Source organism: Canis aureus, chromosome 8, assembly GCF_053574225.1.
Source record: "Canis aureus isolate CA01 chromosome 8, VMU_Caureus_v.1.0, whole genome shotgun sequence".
In the NCBI taxonomy this organism is placed as follows: domain Eukaryota; kingdom Metazoa; phylum Chordata; class Mammalia; order Carnivora; family Canidae; genus Canis; species Canis aureus.
The window spans coordinates 75,117,056-75,128,328 of NC_135618.1; the positions used below are offsets into that span (position 1 = coordinate 75,117,056).

At 47.8% G+C, this 11,273-nt stretch overlaps 1 protein-coding gene across 12 annotated transcripts in view; it reads left to right on the top strand.

Annotated features, from left to right (window-relative positions):
- AUTS2 (activator of transcription and developmental regulator AUTS2) overlaps nucleotides 1-11,273 on the top strand; it is a 1,127,680-nt gene that overhangs the window by 949,453 nt on the left and 166,954 nt on the right. The window lies entirely within an intron of this gene.

The window sequence follows — 11,273 nt, forward strand, 5'->3', positions numbered from 1 at the left end:
CCCCGCCGCCCCGCGCCCATCCACGCCCGCGAGAGGCCGGGGCGCTGGCCCCGCTGCCCGAGCACCGCGGGCGATGGCGCGGACGCCGGCACCTGCCCGCCGAGCCCCGCGGCGCCGCTCCTGCCCGCCGTGACCTCGGGCGCTTCCCAGACGCGAGGCGCCGCCGTCTCCAGCCGGGCGCTGGCTCCGGGATATTCTCGCGCCCGGACCCGCCTTTGCTTCGTGGGTAAGTCTCCGCGGACCGCGCCGCCCGTCCCCAGCCCCGGGGAGCGCCTGCGGCCGTGGAAAGCCCCAGCCTGGGGCCGCGGGGGCCCGGGAAGAGGACCGACTCCTGGCGGCCGCCGTCCCGCGACGGGAGGGGTCAGCGGCGCGGGTGCCCCTCGCCGCGGCGCCTGGTAGATCGGCAGGTCTAAGCAGGAAAATGAGCAGCAATTAGGAGTTCCGTAGTGAATGGAAGTCTGCTGTCCTGATTGAGTGAATTACTGACAGGTAATGGCAACACTGAACTCTTCAGTTTAATTAAGAGTTTATATAATTATAGTGCACTTTGTATTTCTTGGGGGAGCCATGGGGTAGGATTTAAATAACCAGCATGAGGGTTAAGAACCCCATTTGATGGATAATTAGTGAGTCGGAACATATGTGGGTGCCTGGCTCGAGTGATGTGACCGTAGATGAATTCCTGACAAAGGGACATGCCAGTTTGGACCAAGCAGGACTTTGTTTGGGCTGCTCGCTCTGGTCTGATACAGACAGCAACGGCTTAGAAATTGTTGGGTAAACTCGGACACTAGCACACTGACATTGGGTTGTTCCAAAGACATCAAAGCTCAGCACTCCCCTGCAGTGGGATTCGCCCGGATTCCTGCTCTCTGTGACTGTGTTCAGCATTCCCCAAGAATGAAACGAGTGGGTCATTTGAGAGGAGGGTTCTGCTGTCTGGGGTTTCTGCATCAGAAATCTCATGATTGAGCTGTTAAGCTGTTGTAAACGTCGGCAGCTGCGGGTGCTGGGTGAGCTTCGCCGGAGCAGTCCAAAGCAGGGTGAGTGTGTAGGTGTGGAATTTGTTTGAGAACTAATCTGTAATTATAAAGATGCTATTTTCCTCTTTGGTGGCGTATTGTTTCCTTTACTATAATGTTCTTGTGAAATTGTTCCCCTTGTGGGAAGCAGTGAAACTGGAGAGAAATCCCTTCTCAGAGGATAATTTTCTTGTATTTTTTGGTGTAGGTTTCTGGGAATCCTTTTAACCCTGCATTGGGATGTGTGTGTTTATTTCTCTAAGAAGCTCCAGAAGATTGGGAAATCACTAGGTTTTGCGTACACCGGTAAATAATCACTGCCTCGAATAATAATATTTATTTGTACCTTGACTTCTTTCTCTTGCTTACGTGCAGACTATATATTTCGGCAGGCTGAGCAGGGACTCCCTGCTCTAGAGAGCTCCCATATTGAGGGTAGGCTCAGGGAGTGCCATTCAAGTTGCATTGCACTACAGAAGAGGCGGCCAGTGGCAGGGGGAGAGCAGTGCATCTTTAATGCTGCATGGCGGGTTCTGAAGTTTACAGAGCACTTTGGAAACTTACAATTCCCTGTTGTTAGGGAGAGACAGCAGGTATGGAAGACGTTGGCTCTTGGTGTGCCCCCCAGCCTCAGCCCTTCCAGGTACCTAGAATTTTAAGAACTTACCTCTACTCAGGTTTGTTTTTCCATTTCCTCCCAGCCCTGTTTTGTCATCACGGCCATGAAAATCTAATAAAACTGTTGAAAACCCTTACACCTCCAGATCCACTTCTAGGCTCACACTGTTGACTTACTGCTCCCTTTTTGTGTTCCGCCCAAGGCACAGCAGACTCCTTTTATTTTTCATGAAATTGTACAATAGGCAGATTCTTGAAAACACAACACAGGTGGAAATGTGAAATTTGTACACTTTAAGGAATTCAAATTGCCAAGTTTCGGCACTCTCCCTAAGGGTCCATTATTGAAGATCACAATGTCACTTTGTTCGTTTCTCCTCAACATTCACAGTTCCTCCCCACACCTGCCTGCTGCTAGCTGTAACTAGACGATGTCAGAAACAGGGACAAGGATGGCCATTCTCTGAGAAATGCTGCTTGGATTTTGTTCACCCCAGGATTCTCTTTCTAACCAGTGGGTGTTTGGTGCGTTGCCATCAACGGTGCCTCACTTGATAACACCTTTAAGATCTAATTCCCAGTTCCCTTTCTCCTTTTTGTGACCTTCTCGGTGTATGTCACCCATGCACTTCTTCAAAGTCAGCCTGAACAGATAGAAAAACCAAAAGACAAGTTACGGAGCTCCTGGAAAGTCAGGAACAGGTTCAGGTCAAAAACAGATTCCCAGCTTCTAATGAAATGTTCCAGGTTGGAAACAAGACACAAACTGGCCTGTAGGCTCTCTGCTCTTATTTTGAAGGCAAAAAGTGTGGAAGGCAAGGCCAACGTGACCCCTGCCGCTACATTTTTCTAGTGTCCTTCCCACTCAGTCTTCAGTTCCCTGAATAGGCTACGTGGTGGGTACCAGTCACCACTTGTCTGCTGGTTGCATCATGCACATTACTCACTGCCCAGGTACCGCCCTGCAGCCAGCCTGTAACAATAGCACGTAGAAGAAAGTAACACTCAAGTTGGTCTTGGGCACTGTCCAAGGGGATTAGCTACCAGAAGTACCTGAAAGGCCTTGTTGAAACACACTCACCTGTGACCCAGTTCCTTGGCCTGGATCTCAAGGACAGGGTGATAGCTGCCTTTCTGGACCTATAAAATGAGATATCTTTCTCCATTGACATTTGGCCTGATGGCTCCTAGGGTCTTCCTGCCACGGAATCAGAAGAGTGCTTCCAGGCCTCAGCTTTGCGCAGGAGCTTGTTAGAGATGCGGAAGCCCAGATTTGCCCCCTGATGTTTCAAACCAGCACCTGCCTTTAATAAGATTCCCAGATGATCTGTACACATTATGACTTCTACCACGATGCAGACTCTGAGTGAGAGTCAAGCAAGCAGGATATTTATTCGGTAGTGTCCGTAGGGTCAACACCTGTATGAATAGGAAGGGAAGGGGTCGGGGCGCCCGAGTGGCTTGGTCGGTTGGGTGTCTGCCTTCAGGTCATGTCATGATCTCTGGGTCCTGGGATTGAGCCCCGCATCGGGCTCCCTGCTCAGCGGGGAGCCTGCTTCTCCCTCTGCCTCTGCCCTTCCCCCTGCTTGTTCATGCACACACTCTCACTTTCTCTAATAAATAAATAAATAACTTCTTAAAAATTCAAACCAAAAAAAAAGGGAAGGGGCAGGAGGGGCGAGGCGGAGGGAAGAGAAATGTGCAGGAATGAATGGTAGGGAGAGGGAGAAAGCGAAGCTGTAAGGCGGGCCCAGGGACGGGCTCCACTAACCACACGGGTTGCTCAGGAGCTAGACTGGCCTTCAGAGTTGTCACCTGTGGGGCAGCACATCCTTCATTGCACAGTGCTCACCGCATACAGCGGGGTTGGAGGAAGCACTGCTCTGGGCAGGAGTTCTCACACTGTGCTTCCAGATCAGCAGGGCCTTTGACATGGGGGCTTGCTAGTAAAGCAAATTCCTGAACCCCAACCCAGACCCACTGAGTCAGGAGCTGTGGAGGTGGCACCCCGCAGCCTATGTTTGAACAAGTTCCCCAGGTGGCAGCTGCATGCTTAAGTTTGAGAACCACTGCTCTAAGGCAGTGGGTTTTTTGTTTGTTTTGTTTCTTAATAACAGCTTTATTGAGATATTTTCACATTCTTTTTTTTTAAGATTTTTTCAGTCATCTCTCTACCCCACGTGGGGCTTGAACTCACAACCCTGAGATCAAGAGTTGCAAGCTCCATTGGCTGAGCCGGCCAGGTGCCCCTGATTCACACTATTTTAGTAAGAAAATTCACCGTTTTACAGTGTGTAACTCAGTGATTTTTAGTACCCTCACAAGGCTGTGCCGCCATCGCCACTAATTCCAGAACATTCCTATCACTCCACAGGGAAGCCTGATACCCATTAGCTGTCTCTCCCTACACCCCTCTCCCGAGTCTAGCATCCAGTCTACTTTCTCTCTCTGCGGCAGTTTGCCTGTTCTGGACATTTCAGAGAAATGGAATCATATAATCTGTGACTTTTTGCATTCTCTTTCCCTGGGTGTAACGTTGTCAGCGTCCATCCACCTTGTAGTGTGTATCAGTACTTCAACTTGTTTTGTTTTTAAGATTTAATTTTTAAGTAATCTCTGCACCCAACATGGGGCTCAAACCCACAGCCCTGAGATCAAGAGTCATACACTCCACTGACTGAACCAGCCTGGTGCCCCCTTCATCTTTTTAAAATAGATAAGTAATGTAGTGTTGGGTGGATATACCACGTTTTGTCAGTCAATGAACATTTATGTTGTTTCCACCTTTTGGCTCCTGTGAACAATGCTAATATGAACAATCATGTACAAGTTTTTGAGTGTACAGGGTTTTTTTGTAAAGACCTAGAGTTAGAATTGCTGGGTTGTTATGGTAACTCCAAGCTTAACTTTTTACAAAGTTCCAGACTGTTTTCCGAAGCGGTTATACCATTTTGCCCAAACACCTGCAGAGCATCGGGGTTCCAATTTCTCTATCACCTCACCAACACTGATTATTACCCGGCTTTTTATTGGAGTGCCTGTAGTGAGTGTGAAGTGGTAACTCACTGTGATTTTGATTTGCATTTCTCTCATGACTAGTGATGTTGAGCATCTTTTCATGTACTCATTGGCCGTCTTTGTATCTGCTTTGGAGAAGTATCAATTCAGATTCTTTGCAGGACAGACGTTAGTCTTTAAGGAATCACTGCGGATACCTGCTGTGTGTCTAGTCAGGTGCAGTTGCTTTAGGGTTTATAAAAGAAGGCGCAGGGCGTGGCCTTTAACACTGCAAAATTCTAATTAGATGCTGCACATTGAAAGAAGAGGACAGGAGGGATCCCTGGGTGGCGCAGCGGTTTGGCGCCTGCCTTTGGCCCAGGGCGCAATCCTGGAGACCCGGGATCGAATCCCACGTCGGGCTCCCGGTGCATGGAGCCTGCTTCTCGCTCTGCCTGTGTCTCTGCCTCTCTCTCTCTCTCTGTGACTATCATAAATACATAAAAATTATAAAAAAAAAAAAAAAGAGGACAGGAGAGTCTACTGTCAAGGGCGAGCCTGAAGAGGTTCACTTTCTGTTACTAGTCGAGCTACAGAAAGACCTTGTATGGGTTACTGGGATACAGCAGGTGTTAGCATTGTGGATTATGTCCCCTACCAGCCTCGGAAAGTGAAATGGTTCATCTGTTTCCTCATCTGGAAAAAGACTACTCGCCTCCCTATTTACCAGAGGTTGCAGAGATTCATTAGAATACTCTGTGAGTGCTTGAGGAAGTGTGAATCACTCCATCACAGGCTGAGGAATAGGCTTGCAGGCGTCCCTACGTAGTCTCTGAGTCCCTGTGAGCAGGTCCCATGGTGGCGGTGCCAGGGCTCTCCCAACCACCCACGGCAGGCTCCCTCTCTCAAGGTTCTCAGGGCTTCCCGGCAGCTTCTCTTTACTCTTGCAACACACCTTGAATGTGGCATATTGGAACATCAGGATTTCAGAGGAGAGGTGTCTAAAATGAAACCTGTGTCATGCTCTCATCCATCTACAGCCTCCATGCCGGTGATGGCAAGACCGCCGGCTGCCTCACGCTTGTGCCTGTGCCATCGTTGTAACTTAAAAAGTGCCCTCTCAGCTTAGAGGGGAAGAAACACACACACTCCAATACGTGACTTGTTAGTGTTGTAGATTAGATCATGACTTGACCTCTGGTCCATCAACACCTGGCCTGGTGTCCTTACCTGGGAGTTTTACTTTACAGGTTGCTAAGGATTAATGATGGGATGTTTTGGTTCTTGCTGTATAAGTGGATCCTGTCCCAGGAGGTCCAGGGTCTCCTGAGAGCAGGCATTCATGTTTGTTTGGTGTTGGCACTGGGTGTGTTCCGTTGTAGTAATATATTCCAAACGCCATGAGATCACCCTTGTCGCATTGAAGGAAAGTGTCTCAGAAGTATGCGGAGAGGTTGAAGCATAAAGATATTTCCTGAATGGACTTCAATTTTCAGTTTGTTTTTTTTTTCCCCAGAAGCCCTTTACTGGCTGGGTAATAATTAGGGTATTTGAGTCACTGTTTCTTGAACACAATTAGCACAAAACCCTGGCACTGCAGAATTCAAAGCATGGTTTGTGTAGTGAATAGCCCACACATGGGATCATGACTTTCTTTCATCTGTCCCCAGCTGAGCGCTCTCAGATGTGCCTTGTCTTAGATAAGGATGTGTCTGAAAGAGTCGTGCGTCGGGCAGGTTTGAGTCGTTTGAGCCCTCGTTGAAATTCACAAGGCTACACCGTCAGAGAAGGTGAATCCTCTGATAAAACAAAGAACTGTGTTGTGAGACAAATTCTACCTCTAACCATTCATTTCTTCTGTCCGTCAGAAATTTGACACGCTTATTTCTTTAAAGCTGGTTATATCTTTAGAGAAAATATCTACATTCTTTGTTTTTGTTTTGTTTTTGAAGAACAGGACATGTAAAGCTCTCTGGAATCACAGACACAGATTGGAGGCAGAAGGATGGGCAAAAGTGGTGTTTTACATCATTTTTGCATTTAATTTTTAAAATGCCAAGATCAAAAATAAATACATAAAATGCCAAGATCTTCAAGTTTCTCAATATTCTTTGGATAAGGGTTTTGCAATGCAAATTTCATCACCTATGCTCTTCCCAGTGTCCGTAAGCCAGACACCCACTCACCTGTGTTTGTGGATCCTGACTGATTAAACTCTGGGCCAGGCTAGACCTTTGAAGAGACTGAAGCAGCCACATGAACACAGCAGGGGTCTGGAAGGTGGCCCCAGTGAAGGCTCCTGAAGCACCTCTGGTGTTTGGCTCTTGGCCTGTAGCCTGTGCTCTGCTTGCCTACACCTGGGATATAGAAACACCAAGTCAGTGTGAGGGCACATACTTCAGAGAGGGGAGACCCTTGTCATTCTAAGAAACTAGTCAGCAGGGATGCCTGGGTGGCTCAATAGGTTGAGCTTCTGCCTTTGGTTCCAGTCATGATCCTGGGGTCCTGGGATCGAGCCCTACATCAGGATCTCTGCTCAGTGGGGAACCTGCTTCTCTCTCTCTCTCTCTCTCAAAAAATAAAATCTTATAAAAAGGAAGGAACAAACCAACGAATGAACTAGTTAGCCAGATAGCAGGACCCTGACAAGAAGGGCCTGTAACTGGTGGTTCTGCTGCATGTAAAAGAAAAAGAGAAAGCACAAGAAAGAAAACATTTTATTGTTAGCGAGATGATTTTGCCAGTAATTTAAATGGCTGCTTTCTTCTCCTAAGGAGGTAGTTCTAGTTCATTTAATGTTACACAGCCTTGGGCACCTGGGTGGCTCAGTGGTTGAGTGGCTGCCTTCAGCTCAGTTCATGGTCCTGGGGTCCCGAGATCGAGTCCTACATCGGGCTCCCTGCAGGGAGCCTGCTTCTCCCTCCGCCTGTGTCTCTGCCTCTCTCTCTCTGTGTCTCTCATGAATAAATACCATAAAATACTGTTACGCATCCTACCCTCCCCCCCATACCAGATGATAAGATCTAAGATATATTGAGGACTAGTGGTTTAGCACCTTAGTGTACTGTCCCATGAAACCCTGAGGGACAGGCGTGTGCGATAACCTGGAAGCTGGATGAGGCCATTTGGTTCAGGTGTGAAGCTGGACCTCCCAGCACATTTATACCACTGTGCTAAACACTAGCACAGAAACATGCCATTAGAAGGTGCACGGTGTGTTCCCTAGAACTCACTGGGGCCCTCAGGAACTATTGGCTGAGTAAATGAAGGCCTGAACTTCTTGGGGCAATTTAGTTCCTTTTGATGGTCATTTTAGCTGCCGTTTCCTCTCCATGGAATGACTTTTATCACTTACCTCTTTATACTTGAGCAGAATAAAATTTCTTGTGACTGTTGCTCGATCCAGTTTCATTCTCCACCCTGGGTGGGAGACGGGCTGGCATGAAACCAGAGCAAAGTGCCAGCACCACAAGGTGTATACTAGCAACTGGGATACTGAGCGTCCCTATAATCTTCCCTTCGGGTGATGCCTTAGGGCAGTTCCGTTGAGCAGACAGATGGTCCAGATGATGTCTTTTAAGGGCCCCTCCTGCTCTATGAATCTTCATTTTCAAAGCATGTGAAGAATTTAGCATCACGTTTGCCATTTTTCACTAAGGCTGAACTCACAGTGACACTTCCACTTTAAAACAGCATAAACCAGCATTTTCCCTTGTCCTGTACTCAATTTGACATCACTTGGAAATACTGGGAAGTCACTGCTTGTTCCCGGTTTTTGATACCCGCTAACCACCTATTGCTAAATGAGACGAATTGAAATAATGACCTAAGAACTGCAGTAGGGTAGTGTTAATGTTCACAGGCTGGATAAGCCCACAGGTACTAGAATCCGTGTCTCGCACGGAGAAGGTGTCAAACAACACAGCCCTTGTCATTGAGCCCTCCTGTTTGCTTCCAGGTACTCCTGGCACTGTGCACTGTTTGTAGCAGTCTTTCCCCTTCCTTCCCTCTTCCCTCCCTCCCTCACCTCCCTTCCTCCCCCTTCCTTTTCTCCCTCCCCCTTTCCTCCCCGTCCCTCCCTCACCTCCTTCCCTCCCTACTTCCTTCCCTCCCTCCCCTTTTCCTCCCCTGTCACTCCCTCACCACCTTCCCTCTCTGGCCTCCCTCTCCCCCTTCCTCCCTCCTTCCCTCCCTCACCTCCCTCCCACACCTCCCTTCTTCCCCCTTACCTCCCTCTCTCACCTCCCTCCCTCCCCCTTCCTTTCCTCCCTCCTTCTTTCCTCTCCCCTCCCTCCCTCCCCCTCTCCCTCCCAACCCTTCTCCCTCCCTCACCTCCCCCCCCTCCCCCCTTCCTCCTTCCCTCTTTCCCTTACTGTGTTTCTGTCTTCTTCTCTTTAAACAAAAAAACTCCCACTGAAATCTACTTTGTATACCATATCTGGAACATTTCTAGTCAACAGTGGAAAATGAGGGTTGGCCTGAGGTCAGCTGTCTCATGGAAGCTTACTGGACACCAGGTAAGATTATCAGAAGAGGTCATTCTAGCACCTCCAGATCTTTAAAAAGGAGTCTCATCTCGATCTGAGAGCTAGGAGGAGTTCTCCTGGCATCCTGTGGGATTAATTAGATTTAGGATTTAGGAGAGTCTGTGCCACTCCAGTCATCTATGATTCTTAAAAGAAAAATGGTTTTTGCAGCCTATGAACAATTATGTGTATGACATAGTTTTTGAAGCTTCATTCATATGCTCAGTCAACAAACATTTCCTGAGTACCTGCGAGTGTGGGCAGGAGATTAGGATGAGGATATAGTAGTGAAAAAAATAGATACAACTTCTACCCTCACAAAACTTATGTTATATACATGATCTTTTCAAAATCTTCAATTACTGGGACACCCAGGTGGCTCAGCGGTTGAGCATCTGCTTTTGGCCCAGGGCATGATCCCAAAGTCCCAGGATCGAGTCCCATGTTAGGCTCCCCGCAGGGAGCCTGCTTCTCCCTCTGCCTGTGTCTCTGCCTCTCTCTGTATGTCTCTCATGAATAAATAAAATCTTTTTTAAAAATCTTCAATTACTTAATAGTCTGGGCAACTTATTCATATACACTATCTGTATAAGTCCGGCATTCTTGGTTAGGTCCAGAGGCCTATCTGCAGTTGGCCTGCTTCTTCCAGCAAGGGAGTGCTGCTCTCAGCAATGCTCTGCTGGGAGGCAGAGAAGGGGTTACTAGGGTCGGAACTCCCTTTCAGCTGCATGGAGCTTGCTGTGTGTTAAGAAGACCATTCAGTCCTCAATCCTGACAAGAATACTTTCTTAAAAAAATGTGTATGTCCCTGTGTTGGGATGTATGATCATTTGAAGCCTTTGGGCAAAATCCACTGGTAGAAAGCCTGTGGAGAAATCGAACCTGGCAAAGGTGTGTGATATGGAGGATATGGAGCAGTGAGGTGCCAGGAACTGGAGAAGCTAAGACACAGAAGACTCAAGACTCCATCTTGATGTGAAGGATAATGTGAATGGAAGAGTCTGGGGAACTTTGGGAGATGAAACCATGAAAGCAGTGGCTGTTACCTAGCAATTTCTCCCTCTGAGCATGACTGCCAGACTTCCTTGGTGGTTGCAGTCCCCACGCCATCTCCCCTAACCCGTACCACAGTGTGGGGGTGCAGCAGGCCAGTGTGTCACAGCCCCCCGTGCCACAATACAAGGTATTACCCAAATGAGGATGTTTATGTGAAGACATAGACGATTGTTCTTTTAGGAGATCTCTTCACTCCTTCACCAGATATTTATATTTAGGGGAAAAAATGGGAATAGCTGGAGGAAAGTGCTTATGTATCATAGAAGTAAATCTTAGGACGTCTGCTGTTCTCGGAGTTCACTTAAAGTTAAAAGTTAATCACCTCCAGGAAAAAATTCCACATTGAAATGTTGGTGGCGAATGTGTTATGCTAAGAAATTAAAAACCTGTATTTTTACAATTAGTCACAAAAATGTCACTTTCTGTGAAGATATGACTAACAGTGCTTGCACCCATGCGGCCTACCAGGACCGGTGTCTCACTGGGCCCTTGCCAACTCCGAGTGCTTTCTTCTGGGGTGGTTATTCTTTGAAAACATGACAGACAAAATTAGTGTCCTGTTGTACAAATGATTCTCTGAGTCTATAATGCCTTTTCTAGAACACACTCCATCTTCTCATTTCTTATTGGGGTAACTTTTTCAGAGCGCCACCCCCCCTCCCCCCAGGAAAATTAAAGTTCATCAAGAAGCATCCTCAGTTGGGCTACCCTGATGAAAGGAACAAGTGTCAGAGAGCCTCCTTGCCCACGTTGGGGGGTGTATGTGTGATTGGGAACACTGATGGTAGTTAGTGCCCTGGTACATTGCCTAGCGGGAACGTGGGCGTGCCTAAGAATGCTAGTTGACTTCTAATGGCCATACTCCCCTTCTGCCTCAGTGATGGAAATACAGATTTTTAGTTGGGCAAATGGTCTGACGGACTGGTGCAACTAAATAGAATTAAGAGTATGTTTCATAGCCTGCCTCCCTTACAGCAAGATGGCCATTTGGTATTAAATGAAAGTGTCAAGTACTGCCTGTGTAGTGTGTCCTTAAGGGGACAGCAGCATGCCC